The sequence below is a fragment of the Polypterus senegalus genome, unplaced genomic scaffold, assembly GCF_016835505.1.
Source record: "Polypterus senegalus isolate Bchr_013 unplaced genomic scaffold, ASM1683550v1 scaffold_4193, whole genome shotgun sequence".
In the NCBI taxonomy this organism is placed as follows: domain Eukaryota; kingdom Metazoa; phylum Chordata; class Cladistia; order Polypteriformes; family Polypteridae; genus Polypterus; species Polypterus senegalus.
In genome coordinates, this window is record NW_024380506.1 from 18,330 (window position 1) to 38,275 (window position 19,946).

Consider the following 19,946-nt stretch of genomic DNA (forward strand, 5'->3'; position numbering starts at 1 on the left):
CCCCCTGCTAAATTTTTCTTGGTGCTGTTTTTGATTGGTGGTTAAGTTATGTATATTTTGTTTACATATTGTAATTTTCATAACCACTGGTACATGGGGCACTGATGTCAAAAGAATCCTGTTTGCAGAATATTTTTATTTTATTAATTAACTTTTAATATCAGTTTAAGTATCCGTTCAAATTTTGATAGCTTTCTGCCCAATTTAATATATTAATATTTGCAAATAGCATAGTACCTTGAGTACAGAGTGTAATTAAGTAAAATCAAGATTGAAATTCCACGCTTTGCGCTTTTGTATATAGAGTAAATGAAATTTTGTTCTTAGAATGCTTGGTTGAGGATTTTTGAAGTTTCTGATGGAGGGAATCAAAAGGGTAGATCATAATGAAACAAGCACTACTGAGTGAGACTAAAGTAGTCCTATAAGAAGTTGGTAACCATTCATGATAGAGAGTGTCATAAAAGTGGATTTTATTGTTTCAGGTACAATATAACTCCTAACACCACCTCAAGTGTCAGTGACCTCAAGTCAGGAGAGTAGTCGTCGAAGTACAACTCCACTGTACCATGGCTTCAAAGAGGTTGAAGAAAACTGGACAAAACACTGTCCGTCAGGTAAGTTACAAAATCATTGTATAGTTCCAACATAATGCTTTGTTCTTTTTTCTGCATTGTACTATAGAACACTTCTTCACAGGATTGGTAAGGCTATGTTATCTTCTTCATCTGAATACTTATAACATGTTTATTTGACAGATTCCACTCCACAGCCGAAATTCTACTGTGTCCTCTCTCCAGAGCCATCTGAAGATGATGCAAGTCGCTTAGACTGCCAGGTAATATCTCTTGTATTTTTTTGCCACGCCTATAATCTTGATAATGCTTTTAAGTGTTTCTCTGATGCAGACTTCATTTAATTTAGTTTAAGTTTGTATTGTGTTTGTAAATTAAATTATGATTGTAATTAATTATGCTTGTAAATTTTTTTCATATTTTAGCAGACCACATTGTTTAGCCCTTCTGTTTTAGCCCCAGCCTAGCTTATTGCTTAGAAGTCTGTTTCTTTCATTCTTATCATTGTCATCTTCTATCATTTACCAATACTATTTTTTTTTTTTTTCTTCATTCTTATTCGTTGATATGAAATTCCTATGAGTCACGAAAACAATTTCTGTTCCTCTTTAATCACTTGAATTTGGAGTAGTATAACCAGAAAGGTCTTTAAGTAGATTCATCACTAATATTTCATCTTTGTATCTCTGGCAGATTTTCCATATTCTCTTTAATGGAGCAGTTCAGTATGACCACTTGTACTCTTCTTTGATCACTCTACTGTCTGCTGGATCTCAGTTTGATACCATTAGAAGAGAGGAATCCAAAACTATTACACCACTGGTATGCAAAAAAACAGTTGCTTTGGCCTGTGTATTTGATTTTCTTTCCAAACCCCTGTTACAAATTGCATTATTTGAACTTCCCTTTTTCTGCTTATAAAAATATTATATTAGGATAGAATATAAATAAAATGACTAATAATTTAACATCTCTGCCGATTATGGCAGACAGCTTTTTTGATTGAGAAATTGTCGGAGAAGTGTATGGTCAAAGTTGTGACTGTGTGCATGTGTGTGAAGATAATCATTCAAGGAAAATAAAGCGTTAATTTAAGAAGCTCTGAATTGTAAATATGTCCTAGTAGCCTAAGATGTTCTTAGGCAGTTCTGTTTTCAGGACCATACTTTACTCTTCATTTCTTTAAGGTTCAATAGGTCAAATTCTTTGTTATTCATTCTTTGGCACAGTTCTTAAGACTTTATATGTGATGTTGGAGTTTCTTTGATAATTTCTGTCTGTTACTCTCCACGTTATCTTTGTAACATTTTTCCAGTTCTGTTTTTGTGATAATGTTACTTATTTGACCATCCCTTTTTATGGTTCAGGAGGCTTGCTCTCTTCAATATTACTTCCTGATTCTCTGGAGGATACTTGGTGTCCTTCCTCCTTCCAAGGCATATGTTAGTCAGCTGGCTTCTGGCAGCACAGAGCTAAATGAATATGACATCCTGCATACATTGCGTTGGTCTTCTAGGCTGAGAGTGAGCACCTATGTGGACTGGGTTAAGGTGAGAAGACAAAATTTCAGGGTACTTATTTATGGCTTGTAACATTACTAGTATGTAGAATTAAATCTCTATCTGTATTTCCTAGGAACATCTGGTAAAACAAGGGATGAAATCTGATGAAGCTGCATCCTTGATGGTTCTGGCATCAAATAGGTGTAGTGCTGTTAAATATGATGTGGATTTGGCTGAGGAGTACATTGCCAAGCAAGTAAGATTGTTTATACTTATTTTGCTTTTTCACTGTATGATGTCAGTACTGTTCTGCATATATACTGTTATATTTCTTCTGCAGTTTTCCCTCCTTCTGCTGTGTTGAAACCAATGCTATTCTTCCTCTACATCGCTGCCTAACCTGCAGACGATTTATACTCTTGATGCAGTCATTTCAAAGGTGCAGGTGTCTCTGGATGAGCACTTCACCAAGGTAGCTGCTGAGACAGACCATCACAAATCCTCAGAGATAATAAAGAACCTACTTCCTGCAACAATGCAGTTAATTGACATATATGCATCTTTTGCCAGGTTTGTCAGTCATTTTTACCTGCCACTTTTATGTGTGAACAACTAGTTCTTCTGCAGTGTTAAACTTTGAGATTTTTGGATTTCGTTTTGTCTTGTAGTTAGTTAGAGCAGAGTTATGTATTTACTCAAAGAATTACAAAATATTGTCCTTCCTTCAAACATGTTGCTGATACATATTCAGTTACCTCCATAGTATTTGAGACAAAGACTTACTCTTCCTTGATTTACCCATCTGTCTCAGTTTAAATTACAAATCAATTCTGACTTGACTAAACTACACATTGCAGACTTCAATTTAAGAATATTTGAATAAAGTTCAGTCACACCTTGTAGAAATGACAGCACTTTTATACATTATCCATTTCATGAAATCATAATGTTTGGGACAATTGGCATCACAGGTGTTTGTGATTACTCATTCATTGCTTCATTAGTGAGGGCATAAGATACCTAGACTTGCTTCTACCTACAAAACTACCTTTGGATTCTGTAGTTGGTATTGTTCAGCATGAGGATAGGAGCTGTGTTAGTTAAAGTGGAGGAAGCCATTATGAGGCTGAAATATAGAAATAAACCAATTAGAAACATTGGTAAACCCTTAGAATTACCTAAATCAACTGTCTGTCAAGGAAGACCTCCTTGCTGATGACAGAAGAATCCCTCGATAGTAATAAAAAAAATTCCAAATACATATTCCGACATATTAGAAGCAGTCTTTAGGAGACAAATATGATGTGTCTGAGACTACTATCCGAGAGGACTTTATGAACAGCAACAGAGGTCACACTGCAAGATGCAAACCAGTAGTTAACCATAAAAGCAGGAGGGCCAGATTACAGTTTACAAAGGTCGTAAAGAGCATGTAGAATTCTGGGAAAGGATCTTGTGGACAGACAACACAAAGATTAACTTGTATCAGTGTGATGGCAAGTGCAAAGTGTGGAGATATAAAGGAACTGCTCAAGATCTACCTCATCTGTTAAACATGGAGGTGGTTGAGTAGTTTGTTCATGTATGGATGGTAAAAGTACTGGTCCACTTATCTTTATTGATGATGTAACTGCTAACAAAGTTGCAAAATTAATTCAGAGTTGTATAGAAACACCTTAGCTGCTCTAGTTCCTGTAAATGCCTCCAAAGACATTGGATGGTGCTTCATCCTATAAAAGATAATGATCCCAGTCATACCACTCAGGCAACTTGTTTTTTAAAGCTAAAAATGAAAAATTCTTGAATCCCTGATTTCAGGCAGTTGTTGCATGTAAATAATATGCAACAAATATCTGAATATGACTGTTCTAATGTACCTATTATTGCTATGTAACAGACATTATGGTGTCCTGAAATGGGAGGACCATGTTGAAAAAGTGTTGTCATTTCTACATGGTGTGAAAGAAATGTCTGCAAACACCCTTACCTTAAAGTCTTCAATGTGCACTTTTAATCACATCTGAATTGTTTGCTTTGTGTAATTTTAAACTGTGCAGCACTGGTGTAAATCGAGGAAAAATGTCTTTGTCACGAATATTATGGATGGCACTCTGTAACTGAAAACAAATGGAAAGATGCTGTTTTATTTTATTTTTTTCTCCTTTCCTGCACAATTCTTTAGGTCTTACTTGCTAATGAATCTTCCAAATACGAGTGAAGACAAACCAACAGATGAGAGGCTGCAAGCCTATGCTGCAGTGCTTTCTATGGGATCAACCCGCTGCAAAGCAAACACATTGGGTGGGTAAATAACAAATGTAATTTAGCAACATCATGAAACAACAACATTAGAATTTTTATTTTTATTTTAGTGCTCTGTTTCACAGAGTTTGGCTTTATGGTTTTCTTTATATCAAAAACAAAACTTATGTCAGCAATGAAAAAATACAGAGATTTTAACATATTTGCCATTAGCAAAAATTTGAACTACTCGCCATTTATTTTTATATTTTGTTAAACTATATCTAAATTCCATATTTATTGTATTGCATTTTTTGTAGAAGTCAAAATATGCCATATGAAATAAAGTCCAAACTAGAATGTTTGAAGCCCAGTGTTTCCCAACCTTTCCTCTATGGTGGTACATTTTATTTATTTATTTTTTTTTTTTTGTGTAACCAAAAACATCCCAACCACTATTTTACTAAGCACAAACCCATTGTATCTATCTCACATGCATGCTCAACTGTCCAAAGGGTCTGGACTATGAGATAAGCCAGTAAAAAAGTATTTTTCTGGCATCTCCCAGCTGCTTTGTGCCTTTGCCTGCCCCTCTCTGACTCAGGGGCAAGTTGTATGCCTACTATCTGCCAGTCCTGTGAGACTTGCTGGTGACCATACACCCAGGAAGATAGACTCTAGTAGCCAGGAGACGTGTCTGAAGTGTTCTTGAGTGCATTGTGTACAACATATGGTGATCGCTTTGGCTGCTTTTATGCCAGCTCCTCCAGGTAATCAATCCTGTTCTCTTCTGACAGGTTTCGACCACCTGAAGTTGTCCCTCTCAGGATCAGACCCAGCTGTGCTACATTATTTTCACGGCACACCACTGATTGAAAAACACTGCTGTAGCCCATAACCTTCAAGCTCTATAATTGACACTTAAGATTTATAGTTTTAACTCCCCGGGACATGCATGTCAAAATTCTAGTTTTGCAACATTTCATGTATTTGAAGGTTCCTTTGTTTTATTTATTTATTTTTTTTTTGGTGCAGGCTAATGTTAGTCTGTTTTACATTATTCTGATAGTTGTTGTCAGAGTTCCACAAAGTGGAACACCCACTGTTTGCAGTATCTGGAGGTAAAATGAATTTAAAGACAGGCCTGTGTAATGACTGATAAATGTTGAACAGGATGTGACTGAATTTGAAGAAATGTCAATTGAAAGAAAGACAGGAGGCAATCTCATCAAGTTAATCTACTTCTTATGCCCTATAAGTCGCAGCCATATTTGGGGATAGTTAGTATTTAGACTTTGTGTAGTCATTTGCAGTAATAATTGTAAAAATTATGCTCATTTTTCCCTGACTTTTTGTACAGGTCAGGCTGTGGTACAGAACCTTCCTTCTGCAGTCCAGACACTATGTGAAACATGGAATAATATTCATACCAACGAAGTTTCCCAACATTGGTTCGTGGGTATGTGCACCCTCCCCTTCAAAGTGTGACATTTTTCCTTTATCACTGTAGGAAAATATCCATATAATACTGGTGATTTTTTGATTTTTTTTTTTTGCAGCGAAATGCCTTTGCCAATGATACAATTCCTTCAGAAAGTTACATAAGTGCCATCCAGGCTGCTCATCTGGGGACATTGAGTAGCCAGAATTTGCCCCTTGCTGCCTCACTAAAGCATATTATGCTATCTTTGGTCAGATTGACAGGAGATCTCACAGTGTAAGTATAAAAATATGTCTGGATACTGTTGATAGACAGTATGTCTTCAGATTATATTTGTTTTTCTGTGTAAAAGTGTCCAGGAAAGGCACTTTCTAAAGTTCTTTTTATATTGATGGACAGGTTAATTAGATAAATTTTATTAATCTCCTGAAGAAATTCAAATGAATACAGAATCGCAAACATAAATAACACAGACTTAAAGGAAAGGTCATCCAATCGATAGACAGACAGATAAATAAATAAAAGAAAAAGAAGTAAAAGAGGCACAGCCTGGAGTGGATGTAGGGGATTTTCATGATGTCACCCAGTTTTGCCACCATCCACTTTTGCACAACAGCTTCCAGTGTGTCCAGGGTCTGCCCTATGATAGAGCAGGCTTTGTTCATAAGTTTGTTCAGGTATTGTGCTTTAATGCACAAGTTGCTTCCCCAGGAGATTGTAACATAGAACACCACACTGGCTGATGTGGACTGATAGAACATTTCCAGGAGCTTGTTTAAGGTTTCTTTATTTAGTTATGTTTACACAAGAAAACATGAAATTTGCCTTCTCAGTTGCATCTAATAACAGACAGAATGAAATAAACGGACAAATAGAAACAAGAAAGGTTAAGGTAAGGCAGTTAGATAATGCATATTTACACCAAAAGAAAGATACAGGATATATATCAAAACCTTAATCATTATCTCTGATATTTCTTATTCAAAAGTCGTATGGCACTAGGAAAAAAGGAGTTTCTGGAGCGATTTGTATGGGTTTTCAAAACAACTATCCTTCCTGATTTACTAAACTTTAGTTATACATGTAATGGATGACTGTCATCAGTTGAGATAATTTCCAGTTTCTTTAACACTGCCCTCTGACACACACTAGTCAAATCATCTACATCAACCCCAATAACTTTAGCTGCATACTTCGTAATCTCCTGGAGCTTTTTTGAGTTTTGGTTTGTCAGACTATTAGACCAGGCAATGAAACAAAGTAATGTGATACTGTTCGTTTATCACGATTATAGATATTTATTGATTCCCTTCTTTAACTGACTGCCTGCTTGTATAAGGTGCTCCGCTGGTTTTGTGTGAAGCAGCCTTTACACAGCTTCTCCGCTGTTTTATAACGACGCGACACATAAGGCCATCCTTTTCCTTGCTTTGCCAAGGAAGCTGCCTTTTTAATTAATCCACAGGTTCTCCGCTGTTCTATTGTTTATTACGATTGTTATAGTTCTCTTTATATAGCACATTGTCAGTTCAGCACTCTGGTTGTAATATGATGAAGCTGCGAGCTCACTCTTGAGAATGCAACTTATAGTTGTCCAGGAGAAAAGCAATCTTGTCTGAAATCAACCTTTTGTAGCGTCTTTCCTGAGACTTATTACAGTACTTATCAGCAGAGCAGAGCCTTACTGGAAATTGGAGGCATCAGGAATTGAAATGGGAGATCAGAGGGTATAACAGGAATGCGAGGAATACATTGAGTGTGGAGAAACTCTAGAGACAGAGTGTATATTAACTTGTGAATTTTTCTATGAGTATTTGGTGGCAGCGTGACAAGTTTGCTTCTGTAAGAACGGGTTAGCTGTGGAGCTCAGCTCGGAGCATATTCTTTTCCTACCTTGTCAATTATGTAATGCGTTTTTTGAACAGGTTTGATGCATGGAAGTGATCACTGCATTATGCTCAGTCCACGTGAGCTGCTCTCTTGTGTGATGTTGCGATGTCCACGGCTTTATTTAATGTTAGCTAAGACCTGGCACTTAAAAGTTTCTTGCTACAGCAATTTTAACTCCGTTACAAAGTGATCCAAAGTCTCGTTTATACCTCGTGTGTTCTCATTAAACTTGTATCTCGCGAATAAAGTATTCGACGAAGGCATGACAAACGCCAGTGGGAGCGTGTCCATAAACTTAATTTAAACTTAGGGTTTATACGTGCTTTGTTTCCACAGTAACTGCACTATGAATAAGCTTGTATGCTTTTCTTCAGCTCTTTGGGAGCTCTTCCTTCTTTTACGTGCATGCGTCACAATCAGTCACGTGAATTACGTGGTAGGTGTGATGATGTGACACGCAGCTCCGCCCCCCACGGCCATCAAGCTAAAGTCCATTACAGTATATAGAGAAAAATAGGTTCCAGTTATGACCATTACGCGTAGAATTTCGAAATAAATCCTGCCCAACTTTTGTAAGTAAGCTGTAAGGAATGAGCCTGCCAAATTTCAGCCTTCACGGGAAGTTGGAGAATTAATGGTAAATGAGTGAGGGCTTTGCCTTTTTTTAGTATCTATATTTTTTATATAGATAGATTTTTTATATATTTTATATATATATATATATATATATATATATATACAAGCAGAATACCAGCTTCAGCGAGAAGTAGTGTTAAAGAGTTATGAAAAAGAAAAGTAAACATTTTAATAATAACGTAAATGATTGACAATGTAATTGTTTTGTCATTGTCATGAGTGTTGCTGGCATATATATATATATATATTAGGGGTGGAACTCGATTAAAAAAAATTAATCCAATTAATTAGAGGCTGTGTAAGAATTAATCTTGATTAATCGTATGTAATCACACACGTAAATTTGCCCCAAATCGCAAATGTTTTTCTTTAATTTAAGCATATAATGGCGTCCTACAGCGGTGTAGCTTTTCCGTTCCTTCAACATATCCAAAACTTTTACCTTTTCGGCAATCGTTGCATCTTCCGTTAGCGCTTGGGCATGGCCCCTGAAGCAGGAGCAGATATATAATATACTAGCAAAATACCAGGCTTCCAGACGGAGAGTAGTATGTTAAGGAAGGAATGAAAAGAAAAGGAAACATTTTGAAAATAACGTAACATGATTGTCAATGTAATTGTTTTGTCACTGTTGTGAGTTATGAGTGTTGCTGTCATACTGCTCAAAGAATTAAAGGAACACTTTTAATCAGAGTATAGCATAAAGTCAATGAAACTTATGGGATATTAATCTGGTCAGTTAAGTAGCAGAGGGGGTTGTTAATCAGTTTCAGCTGCTGTGATGTTAATGAAATTAACAACAGATACACTAGAGGGCAACAATGAGATGACCCCCAAAACAGGAATGGTTTAACAGGTTGAGGCCACTGACATTTTCCATCCTCATCTTTTCTGACTGTTTCTTCACTAGTTTTGCATTTGGCTACAGTCAGTGTCACTACTGGTAGCATGAGGCGATACCTGGACCCTACAGAGGTTGCACAGGTAGTCCAACTTCTCAGGATGGCAATCAATACGGCATTGCCAGAAGGTTTGCTGTGTCTCCCTGCACAGTCTCAAGGGCATGGAGGAGATTCTAGGAGACAAGCAGTTACTCTAGGAGAGCTGAGAGGGCCATAGAAGGTCCATATCCCATCAGCAGGACCAGTATCTGCTCCTTTGGGCAAGGAGGAACAGGATGAGCACTGCCAGAGCCCTACAAAATGACCTCCAGCAGGCCACTGGTGTGAATGTCTCTGACCAAACAACCAGAAAGACTTCATGAGGGGACCCAAGGGCCCCATGTCCTCTAATGGGCCCTGAGCTCACTGCTCAGCAGCATGCAGCTCATTGGCATTCGCCATAGAATACCAGAATTGCAGATGCACCACTGGTGCCCTGTGCTTTACAGATGAGAGCAGGTTCACCCTGAGCACGTGACAGAAGTGAAAGGGTCTGGGGAAGCCATGGAGAACATTATGCTGCCTGTAACATCATTCAGCATGAGCAGTTTGGTGGTGGGTTAATGATTTGTCTGGGGAGGCATATCCATGGAGGGTCACACAGACCGCTCAGGCTTGACAAGGCACCTTGGGCTGCCATTAGGTATCAGGATGAAATCCTTGGACCCATTGTCAGACCCTATGCTGGTACAGTGGCTCCTGGTGCACGACAATTCCTGGCCTCATGTGGTGAGAGTATGCAGGCAGTTCCTGGAGGATGAAGGAATTGATACCATTGACTGGCCACCACACTTTCCTGACCTAAATCCAATAGAACACCTCTGGGACATTATGTTTTGGTCCATCCAATGCCACCAGGTTGCACCTCAGGCGGTCCAGGAGCTCAGTGATGCCCTGGTCCAGATCTGGGAGGAGATCCCCACAACACCATCTGTCATCTCATTAGAAGCATGCACCGATGTTGTCGTAGCATGTATAAAGAACAAGGGGCCATACAAAGTGCTGCGTACAATTTTGAGTTGCTGCAATTAAATTTTGGCAAAATGGACTAGCCTGCCACATAATTTTTCACTCTGATTTTTGGGGTCTTTGAATTCAGGGCTCTGTAGGTTGATCATTTTCATTTCCATAAAAGCGATGTGGCATCCTTTCGCTCCTAACACAATTACCCAGTCTGTATCAGTATAGATATCAGGAGGATTTCTTTTCCCATTGAGATCTGATGTTTTTTCAAAGTGTTCCTTTAATTTTTTGAGCAGTTTATATATATATATATATATATATATATATATATATATATATATATATATATATATATATATATATATATATATATATAAAATATAATTTACACACACAATATATATACACAAATACATACATATCTACATATATACACACACAGCTATTTCAGTATCAGTGCAATACACTGCTTGTTAAAACGGATAACTCCCGCTTACGTACAAAGTCTGTCTGGATATTATGAACTATCAGATTTGTTCAAGTTCTATTTAAATTTTAAATAGAAGGAATTTTTATTTAGTCGACAGAAATATCTTTGGTAGGAATGGTAAAACAGACAGGAATATTATTCCTGAATAAATCAACTCAAACCTTAAATTACTTATAATATTTTGCTCTCCATAAAATATATCCTGTCTAAATTATACAAGTTAGTAAAGAAATTTGAATGTTTGTTGTTTTAACTTTTACTTTATTTCTCTTATGTAATTTTATATAAAAAATAAACTTAGATTTTAAATATCCCAAAAGATTTTGCTCTCCATAAAAGTATATCCTGTCAAAATTATACAAATTCAAATATGAACATGCTGCATAACAAAACCTGGAAATATAAATAAAATGTGTTCCTTTCAGCAATAACAAATCAAATCATTCAGTTGTCTTTGCTCATATGTCATTTTAGAGCTGGACGCTTGGCATCTTTTTGGCAACAAGTTGTTTATGTTTGGTGTGAGGTTCTGTGTTGTGGAGATTCTCAGGATCGATTGGGTGCTCCTCAGTGAGGCGCTCCTGTGTACTGTTTTGTTTGTCTTTATCAGTGAGAAGAGCTTCTCACACAGATATGTGGTACCAAATATGCACAAGGTTCGAGCCGCATGTAGACGGACTTTTTTTGTTCTTCAAAGTCACCAGGCGCTGCAAACTCAGTGCGCTCAGTTTATCAGCAAAGTGCGTATTTGGGAACACCGTAGTGACGACTTGGTTCAACATTACATGGCAACAGGGAAAGTGGGCAAGTTGCACTGGTGCATTTGTATCTCCCATAAAAGCAGCTTCACTTGAAATCACTTTGTGATTGTGCACGGGTAAAAATGTCCGGTGAAGTGTCAGATTCTTATTTAATTCTTCTGCTTTCTGTATCTTCTGCATTGCATTCAGGTCTTTCAGGTTACCCTGATGTTTTGTCTCATAGTGCCGTCTTATATTAAATTCTGTAATTACAGCCACATTAGCTCCACAAATGAGACACACGGGTTCAGTAAACATATACTCAGCCTCCCATCGGATTTTAAAGGCTCTATTTTCAGAATCAACTTTCTTTCAGCATCGGTGTAGCTTCCGCAATAACTTGCAGCATCATAAGCTAGACTTGATTAACGGTAAGTGGCAAGGCAGCTGAAGCGTGCATTATGGGATCTGTAGTTTATGTATTACAAGCTTTCCGGCCATAATAACAATAATACAGTATATAAAATGATCTCTGGGCGGATATAATTACACCGGGCCCGGATGTGCCAGCGCCCTTGAGTTTTGACATATGGACTAAATAGAACTTGAAAAGAGATTTTTTTTCAAATGTGATCGCAATCAGATAGAGTTGACGCGACCACAGCCTGCATGCCTCATAAGTCATCCTCCTCGCCTTACTTTTTACCGTCATCTAATGAATACACTGAGTATGGCTTTACCAAAACAAATCATTGATGGCTAATAAAAATCCATTATTCGAGTATGTAGATCGGGTATATATAAAACAGTGGGGGAAATAATTATTTGACCTCACTGATTTTGTAAGTTTGTCCAATGAAAAAAGAAATGAAAAGTCTCAGAACAGTATCATTTCAATGGTAGGTTTATTTCAACAGTGGCAGATTGCACATCAAAAGGAAAATCGAAAAAATAACTTTAAATAAAAGATAGAAATTGATTTGCATTTCATTGAGGGAAAAAAGTTTTTGAACCCTACCAACCTTTAAAGAGTTCTGGCTCCACAGAGTGGTTAGACACTTCTACTCAATTAGTCACCCTCATTAGGGACACCTGTCTTAACTAGTCACCTGTATAAAAGACACCTGTCCACAGAATCAATCAATCAAGCAGACTCCACACTCTACAACATGGGAAAGACCAAAGAGCTGTCCAAGGATGTCAGAGACAAAATTGTAGACCTGCACAAGGCTGGAATGGGCTACAAAACCATTAGTAAGAAGCTGGAGAGAAGGTGACAACTGTTGTGCGATTTTAAAATGGAAGGAGCACAAAATGACCATCAATCGACCTGCCTGGGCTCCACGCAAGATCTCACCTCGTGGGGTGTCAATGGTTCTGAGAAAGGTGAAAAGAATCCTAGAACTACGGAGGAGTTAGTTAATGACCTCAAATTAGCAGGGACCACAGTCACCAAGAAACCATTGGAAACACATTAACGCAATGAGATTAAAATCCTGCAGGGCTCGCAAGGTCCCCTGCTCAAGAAAGCACATGTGCAGGCCGTCTGAAGTTTGCCAATGAACACCTGAATGATTCAGAGAGTGACTGGGAGAAGGTGCTGTGGTCTGATGAGACCAAAATAGAGCCTTTGGCATTAACTCAACTCGCTGTGTTTGGAGGAAGAAAATGTGCCTATGACCCAAAACACCGCCCCCACGTCAAGCATGGGGGGTGGAAACATTTTGCTTTAGGGGTGTTTTCTGTTAAGGGCACAGGACAACTTAATCGCGTGATTAACGGAAAATGACGGAGCCACGACGTTTGAAATCCTGAGCAACAATCTCCTTCCCTCTACCAGGAAACTGAAAATGGGTCGTGGATGGGTGTTCCATACGACAAAAGACCCAAACATACAGCAAAGGCAACAAAGGAGTGGCTCAAGAAGAAGCACATTAAGGTCATGGAGTGGTCTCCAGTCCTCGACCTTAATCCAATAGAAAACCTATGGAGGGAGCCTCAAGCTCAGAGTAGCACAGAGACAGCCTCAAACCTTAGGGATTTAGAGATGATCTGCAAAGAGGATGGACCAACATTCCTCCTAAAATGTCGAAACTTGGTCACAATTACAAAGAAACGTTTGACCTCTGTGCTTGCAAACAAGTTTTTCCACTAAGTATTAAGTCTTTTTGTTAGAGGGTTCAAAAACTTATTTCCCTCAATGAAATGCAAATCAATTTCTATCTTTTATTTAAAGTTATTTTTTCGATTTTCCTTTTGATGTGCAATCTGCCACTGTTGAAATAAACCTACCATTGAAATGATACTGTTCTGAGACTTTTCATTTCTTTGTCATTGGACAAACTTACAAAATCAGTGAGGGGTCAAATAATTATTTCCTCCACTGTATATATACATATTTATATACCCCGACTGAGCGAGACGTAGTGTGTTAAAGAAGCTATGAAAAGAAAAGGAACATTTTAAAAATAACGTAACATGACTGTCAATATACAGTAATTGTTTTGTGAGTTTTACTGAGTGTTGCTGTCATCAAGATTTGATTATCATTATTTCTTTCAATCAGGTTCGATTTGTAGGATGTGTTGTGTTCAAGTTACATTCTGTGTTTGTCAATCGTTGTAAAGATGACAGGTCTCATTCATCGATTCATTTCTTACTGCATCAATAAACAGCTCGTCGTCTTCTTTATCTGAGACACGCACACACTGCATGCACGGGTTTTTTTTTTTTTTACACTGTCTTCCTTTAGCGGACATTGACTTTTCCACCGGTGCTTTGTTTCTGCAGTAGCTGCATTTATGAATATGCTTGTATGTATCAGACACTTCATATTTTTTGCTGCCTTTTCAATTGTGTAATTGCTTTTTGTTCAGCGCCTTTGAACTGTTGCTTTTGTCTGTGCACTGCATCAGTTCACGTGAGCCCGTGTACATGCATCAAGTTTCCTAGCTGTGCTGGTGCCATGTCGTGCTATGTCCATGGCTGTATCTAATGTTACCAAGTCCCGCACTTAAAACTTTCTCTCGAGTTTCGCTGAGTTTGTGCCAAACACCACCCTGACCATCTCATCTTCCTCTGCATAAGCACAGTCCTTCACCCGTGAATATTTACCCGGCAGTTTGCTATTGGATTGCCGCTGACGGACGGCCTTATATGGGTAGGCACTAAATTACAAACGCCAGCGGCAGCCTGTCTATGAACTTAATTTAAAGTTTAAGTTTACATCTGTTTCCTGAGAGGCATTAGCTCTCTTGAAATGTGTTCTTTAATATTGTGGCTTATTAAATAATTAAACAATATCATAATATACCAGAAAAGGCGATATCCCTCCCATAGTGATTACGCGTACAAGAATCACATGAGACAAAATATTTTTTAGCTTAGCTTACATTTACTGACGCTTTACTGCGTTACAGACGGGAGGATATGGACAGACTTTATCCAGGTGGGAATCGGGATCAACACAGTCAGCCATTTTCTCCGTCCCCACGCTGGGAGGGTTTCCAACACCTTGTGTTGGCATTAGCTCAAGGGTCTGGCCACTGTCCAGACCTTTTATATGGTTCTTGCTTCATTTGCTGGTCTTCTCCGTCTCCAAACAAGGGCTGAATTCCTCCTCCACAAAATACAGAAATATCATAGTGCTTACATGTCGATTCTCATTCTCCCAAGAAGGAAAGAAGGTTTGTGCTGATAGAGGACAGAAATACCCTAACCTGTGTTTAAGCTGACTATACAAGCCTCCAGTTGTCTTTGGCTATCTAATCCAATGCTTGGTCAGCAATTCTAACTGCTGAGCCCGTGTGTGCCACAGTTAACATGCACATGTGAATAAAACTGGACAGTACTGTCCAGATACAGTGACATAAAGAAAAATGTAGTATTACAAGCCACCCTTTGTCACTGGATCTGTGACAAAAAACAACATTTGAAAGTCATATCCACAAAACAAAAGGTACTTGATCCCCCATCACAGTGTCAATATTTCAAGTCATTTATGGACATGTAGATGTAGTATCACTATAGCTTCTGTACCATTCATCTAAAACCAGCGAAACATGGACAAACAGTTACATTTAACATGCTGTTATCAAGTAGTGATATCTCATCAATGGTGTTAGTGGAGATTTTGCCCTGTTATTTCTTATAGTCTGTGTTGTGTCTACATATTACTGAATTCATGCAGTGGGTGTCATAGCATCAGATTCTATTACAATCCTATATAGCATCTTGATGGATTACACTATTCTTTGGCACTCCTATCATTTCTAGCTTCAACATACTGCTATATGTGCCCACCCTTTGGTGTCTGATCCCTTTATGAGTTACAATAGTTGTAACATAACTCAGATGCTATTCTAGCTTCATTGCTATGATTATTAATTGTTCTTAACTAGTATTATTGCATAATTGTTCATTCACTATCTGTTATCCTCCCCAACTTCACTATCAGATGTTCTATTCCAAGTTACCAATTTATAAGTTCACATCATTGATAAATCATGCATATCCTCATACGTTTGAGCCCTTCTTATAATAGTTTCAAGTATATTCCTAGACTTGCTATATATATGCCTTGTCCAACTCAGTGGTTTGTTAACAAAGTCTCTTTCTTGGTGGCTTTGCAGATTGGTAACTTTGCAGATCCGCCTGAACAAAGTGTGACTGCTTCAAGGCACTAAAGTTTGTTGTTACTGGAACAGAAAGTAAACAGTCCTTTTGCCATTGGGGGACCCTCATAAGATGAACACATGGTGACTGTCCCTTTTAGCAGAGGTGCACTTCCTCTAGGCTTGCACTGTATGCAGTGGTCATTCATGGGACCCTTTCCCAACAGCGGTCACATCCCCCTCAGTGGCCACAGCCTGTCTCTGCCACAGTCCATAAAACTTGTCTTAGTTCATGGCATCAAATCTGAGTAGCTGGACTTGCAATCTTTCTTTAGTTCTTTACTCCGTCCTCTGGAAAGCAAGTGTTTCTTCACCAGCTATTCTCAGGTATGTGCAACAGATTAAAAGTCATTAGTGCAGTACAGTCTCTGTACATCTTTGTTTGTGTATACACCACCTGTTACTTCATTCATGAAACTTTACCACTGAATGGAGAGGCTTTAACCACTAAATTTAGTGGCTAAACTTAATTAAGCTACTTGCTATGCTAAACTAGCTTAAGGGTGCAAGGTAGAGCAAATACATAACATAAAGCAATTATTTCCCAATCATATGTATCATACAAATGCAGCATTATAAATGACAATTCTAGACCTGCAGTTCAGTCTCATAAAATAACAGTAAGAAATAGAGTAATACATTTAAACTAGGCTAGTGACAATGTTTCTTCAGTAGGATCATCATACATTACACAAAATTCACACATTGCCTACATTATAACAGGATGTTACATATTTGAATTTGTGTTAAACAAAAATATCTTATAACATCCATATCATATAGCTCATCTTATTAAAAGACAAAATCTGTAAGATTTTATAACAGTTCATATAGACTAATGCTTCTAATGTATAACTGCATAATCCATTTAGCTGTGTGCATTATCACTGAGCATTAACTTAATACATTGATGCAATAACAACTCTTCTTAAAATTAATCACTTACAGAAACAAATCAATACATGTATGTCAGTTCTAATACATTTTGTAATTACTGAAGTGATAATAATAATCATTTGTCATACATCAAAATATGTAAACCCTCTATACTGTTCTTTCAAAGAACGAAATCAGTCTAGTGTTCATTTGTTTGCATTTTTTCATTAAAACATTTTAACACTTGCACTAAATCAGCATGCAAGAAAATTATTCTAATAGCTGCTGTTCATTAATGTATGATTGATAAATATTCACTATCCTTCAATTAGATTATGTCTAATTGCTCTGCCCAAACTTGCTATTAAGTTATTTTTTGCAACTTGTATTGAAACATAGTTTGTGTTTTTCATCCGTTGGTCCCTGGATTTGCTGAATCTGGAGAAAAAGAACATCTATAGATTTAAATTAAACTTTTATGCTTATAATACTTTTCATGAAATTCAGAGTTTAAATTCTCTTTGACTGACCATGTTACAAGCTATTTTGAGATTCGTCGAGGTCAATAAGTCATGGCGTTATTTAAACTCTGCATCTGTTTGCAGGCTTCAAAGACACAGACCAGGCACAGATTGTGTTATCAATCACCAGTCATGATCACTATTGATATTCACATGTATTACATTTAACTTGGAATATTATTATATGGGACGTCTCCCATTTCTACAGTTTAACATTCTGAGTCAGCTGACGAACATAGAAAGACAGACGTACAAATGACATAAACACGCATCTGCCACCCCAGACTCTGAATAAAAAATTTATTTGTCTTTTATTTTTGTTTCTAGATTCTAACCTCTGCTTCATGTCCAAGTAGAATTACTTAGCTAAAGCAGAAATTCGTTCACTAGAGAACAGACAATCAACCTTCACTGCTTCAGTAATTTCTGCACACAGTATTTGGCAATTGCTTCATTCTTTCACACATTCACATACTCACGTTCTCTTTTACAACAATACTTCATTCACAGAATAATGTTCTCGATTTCTAGCACACGTGCTATAAACTCACTCGAGGTTGTGCTTTTATTTTTGTTTATCTATAGGGTTTCACCATGCAACATACTTAAGCACGTCTTTTCCTTCATGCTTATTATTAATCAAAGAACATCTCAGGCCGCAAGCTGATATTACTGAAAATATTAGGAATGCTTTACCTCAGTTTCATACGCTATTTTCCAGATCATGGAATTTTTGTGGCGAGCATCACGAGTCCAGCGGGAACAGGGAACGTATTACCCGATGCGATCCGTAAAATTCAGCGACAACAAGAAAAATCCACACGAGGAAATCACGCAGCACAATTCCACAACAAGAAAGTGTTCCCAGAAAAAGTTATGCGGTCACAAAGAATATTCTGACTTAACAAGGAAAACATACATGCTTGAACCTTTATCTCATATCACCGGCAAGTGAGCAACCACTGCGCCACCATACATTCCCTTAAGAGTTCCCAAAATACATAACCTCCATTCATGCACAATCGGGCACATGCTACATATCCGTGAGAACTTGTCTCCCTTATTATTTAGTTTTATTAAAAGAGTATTTTCCTTTAAACTTGATCAGGGTTTAAAAGAAAACTGTTTTGCACGTTATAAGTTTTAAACAAAAGTGGAGACATTCTTTTGATTTGCTTTTAAACCAATTGTTCTTATGAGAAACTGCCTCATGTTTTAACTTCATACTTATCTAAATAATCCCTTCTTAAAAAACAAAGTTTGGCCAGTACTTACAATAAGAAACATGCCTTTGTACCTTCTGGTAAGTTTCATCCCCAAATGTATTTATTCTTTTTCCACTTTGTTATTAGAGTTCTTTTGGATTTTAGCGCTATATGTGTACACCGTTTTACAAATTTTTAAACATTAGCTTATAACGTAGGTTAAGTTATTTAAGCTATATTTAAAAGGGAATTTAATTATTTCTGTGTGTTTAAACACACGCAATTTCTTAAAAGTACCAAAATAGATGGGGTTCACAAACCTTTAACCTTTACCCTTGTAGGTAGACTGATAGAAACAGCTGCGTCTTTTAGACTGCTTGTAACACGCGGACGTGCTTGTATTTTTGCATCGGGCTGCTTGAATGCCATTAAAGATTTCTACAAATTATTTTAGCGATCGTGATTGAGACGCCATGGATTCCATCGCTGTTGATTTTATTTCATCTTTAAGTTTTTTCAGCTCCGCTGGATTACCACGCAAACGGCAAGGTGAGTGCATTGCCTGCATGTCTTGTCTGCCTGCCGCTAACTAATATACAATACGCTCGCTCTTTATAGCTTTTCAATATTGTTTTCTAAAGCCTAGCGATGTAATTTATTTTAAATACGTGTTCCCAACACGGCATTTACTTTTCTAGGTAGATTTTGGGCTAAGATGCAAGTGCATTAATCTGTGCTGCCCTGTGAGTGCCGCTTTCATTTTACCGACAGCCAGTCTCGCGCTATAAGATTCAATCGTGTTGTATTCCATTTATTTTGTCCAATTTTAGTCCACTTATGTAAACTTAAAAGTCCAACCTTAAAAGTTCACTCGATACCGTAGGTAGCAGACGCTTACACGATTCACCGACAGATGTCGGGCTTTCTTTCCAGCCTCATGCACTGTGCCAAGTTTGACAAGTCCGCCTCTTGTCTTTTGATGGGATAACCAATCGGCCAGGCATGTTAAGGCAGTTTTAATTCTCGGCTGGGAGTCCATGACAGTGGCTGCTGCACCTCGAAATATATACCAAATATTTTCCGAGCCTCTCATTCATCAGTGTAAGCATATTTTTAATATATATATAAATATTATAATTAATATATAATTATTAATGTAGCCACAATCCTGCAGACTACGCCATTATGTTTCCTGCAGAGGCATTAGCTCTCTTGAAATGTGTTCTTTAATATTGTGGCTTATTAAATAATT

At 37.6% G+C, this 19,946-nt stretch overlaps 1 long non-coding RNA gene across 1 annotated transcript; it reads left to right on the forward strand.

Annotated features, from left to right (window-relative positions):
* The first annotated feature begins 2,476 nt into the window (after positions 1-2,476).
* On the forward strand, positions 2,477-5,754 carry LOC120520239. The gene is made up of 3 exons (XR_005631795.1): positions 2,477-2,647; positions 4,260-4,378; positions 5,679-5,754. It is a non-coding gene; the product is annotated as an uncharacterized LOC120520239 (long non-coding RNA).
* The last annotated feature ends 14,192 nt before the right edge of the window (positions 5,755-19,946 follow it).